The sequence below is a fragment of the Triturus cristatus genome, chromosome 4_1 (genome assembly GCF_964204655.1).
Source record: "Triturus cristatus chromosome 4_1, aTriCri1.1, whole genome shotgun sequence".
NCBI lineage: Eukaryota > Metazoa > Chordata > Amphibia > Caudata > Salamandridae > Triturus > Triturus cristatus.
The window spans coordinates 133893204-133895703 of record NC_140585.1 but is presented as its reverse complement, the minus strand read 5'-3'; the positions used below and the strand labels follow the sequence as shown (position 1 = coordinate 133895703).

At 40.3% G+C, this 2500-nt stretch overlaps 2 non-coding genes across 2 annotated transcripts; both read left to right on the top strand.

Annotated features, from left to right (window-relative positions):
• Positions 1-1350: 1350 nt before the first annotated feature.
• Positions 1351-1423, top strand: TRNAR-UCG (transfer RNA arginine (anticodon UCG)). The gene has a single exon. It is a non-coding gene; the product is annotated as a tRNA-Arg (tRNA).
• A 794-nt stretch (positions 1424-2217) lies between these two features.
• Positions 2218-2290, top strand: TRNAR-CCU (transfer RNA arginine (anticodon CCU)). The gene has a single exon. It is a non-coding gene; the product is annotated as a tRNA-Arg (tRNA).
• Positions 2291-2500: the final 210 nt, after the last annotated feature.

The window sequence follows — 2500 nt, the reverse complement described above, 5'->3', positions numbered from 1 at the left end:
TGGCATTAAAAAGTGCTTCTATGCCGACGCACTGAATATGTAATAGGTTTGCAGAATTTTGACGTGACAGAATGGGTTTTTAGCTTAAGTGTGTGTAGAAGAACTGCAAGGTGTGTGCCTATGTGTGCATAGAGTGGAACATGTGTAAAATCTGTATGATTTGGGCAGTTAAAGTGCTGATTTTGCCTCCGAGTAAGAAAAGTACTACACAAAATGTATAAAGGATCGGCACATTGGCTGCCTTTGCTGATGCCCCCGTTGCCTAATTTGTAGTGCAATGGTTAAGTTGCAGAGTGTGGTTGAACTTGGTCAGGAGACTTAGTGCCTCTTTCCGTGTCCTACTGATGATAAGGATGGCTTGATACCATTTTCTAAGCCCAGTATATTGAGAAAAGAAGTAAGTGAAGAAGAAGTGTGGAGTCGAAAGTGGTTCTCCAATTTCTCTCCACTTGCTAAAATTGCAAAGTCTCCATTATAGCATAGAAGAGAGCGTTAAAGTCGGGGATGGAAGAGGATGAAAATGGGAAGTTTACTTATAGAGAGAAGTGAGAAATGCCCTGTGTGCACACACCGGTGTCTGACCATAGAATACATTTAAATAATGCCTCTAGAAAAGAGCTATGCATGTGTGCCTCAGTGGCCTAATGGATAAGGCACTGGCCTCCTAAGCCAAGGATTGTGGGTTCAAGTCCCATCTGAGGTGATAACAAAAATCCTCCCTCTTTCTTTTCCAGAAAATTAGGTAGATTTATTACATGCTTCCTCTCAGAAGTTTATGAGGGATTAGGTACTTTGAAACGGTCCCATTTTACTTGTGTACACTTCACAGTCATGTTAGTGTTCTGAAACTGCAAAGTAGATTTTTAAATGCCTATTTTTGTGAGATGCATTTTCGACCGGCCAGAACATATTCCTTTGGAAAAAATGATACGAATTGGATTGGTGTGAATCTTGTTTCTAGAGGTGGTGACAGGCTTTCAGCTACTTGAATAGGTCAAGCCAGGATTCATAAAACTTATACAACCTATGTGAGTGTGAAAAATTAGCATATGCAGGAAGGAGCAATTTGTACTACTTTCAAAACAGTTTCACTCCACGTCTGGAAACGTCCAGAGCTATGTAGAGCATACAAATGAGCTTTAAACTCATGAGGAAAGAGGTTTGTATGGAAAAAGGAAAACAAAAGCATATCGTACTCATAAAATTCTCAATATATAGATTCCAAAAAAGTGCTTCCAGTGAAAAGAGCTGAAAGAACACTATGGGATGTAAACCTGAATACCTTTCAATAATATGTTCTCCATCCATGCATACCACCTACATGATAAAAATCATCTCAGCTGGACGGATGACCGCGTGGCCTAATGGATAAGGCGTCTGACTTCGGATCAGAAGATTGAGGGTTCGAGTCCCTTCGTGGTCGTTTTTGGCCAATGGTCACACAATCTGCTTTACATTCAGAGTGGAAAAAGTCTTTTCCAATACTCTTGTAGTCCTCACTTTCTCATTACTAATCATTAATAAAGTGGAGTACATACTGTAAACTCATTCAGGTTGCATCTTCTGTCTAACTGCTTGTGCATTTTAGTGGCATTAAAAAGTGCTTCTATGCCGACGCACTGAATATGTAATAGGTTTGCAGAATATTGACGTGACAGAATGGGTTTTTAGCTTAAGTGTGTGTAGAAGAACTGCAAGGTGTGTGCCTATGTGTGCATAGAGTGCTACATGTGTAAAATCTGTATGATTTGGGCAGTTAAAGTGCTGATTTTGCCTCCGAGTAAGAAAAGTACTACACAAAATGTATAAAGGATCGGCACATTGGCTGCCTTTGCTGATGCCCTCGTTGCCTAATTTGTAGTGCAATGGTTAAGTTGCAGAGTGTGGTTGAACTTGGTTAGGAGACTTAGTGCCTCTTTCCGTGTCCTACTGATGATAAGGATGGCTTGATACCATTTTCTAAGCCCAGTATATTGAGAAAAGAAGTAAGTGAAGAAGAAGTGTGGAGTCGAAAGTGGTTCTCCAATTTCTCTCCACTTGCTAAAATTGCAAAGTCTCCATTATAGCATAGAAGAGAGCGTTAAAGTCGGGGATGGAAGAGGATGAAAATGGGAAGTTTACTTATAGAGAGAATGAGAAATGCCCTGTGTGCACACACCGGTGTCTGACCATAGAATACATTTAAATAATGCCTCTAGAAAAGAGCTATGCATGTGTACCTTAGTGGCCTAATGGATAAGGCACTGGCCTCCTAAGCCAGGGATTGTGGGTTCAAGTCCCATCTGAGGTGATAACAAAAATCCTCCCTCTATCTTTTCCAGAATATTAGGTAGATTTATTACATGCTTCCACTCAGAAGTTTATGAGGGATTAGGTACTTTGAAACGGTCCCATTTTACTTGTGTACACTTCACAGTCATGTTAGTGTTCTGAAACTGCAAAGTAGATTTTTAAATGCCTATTTTTGTGAGATGCATTTTCGACCGGCCAGAACATATTC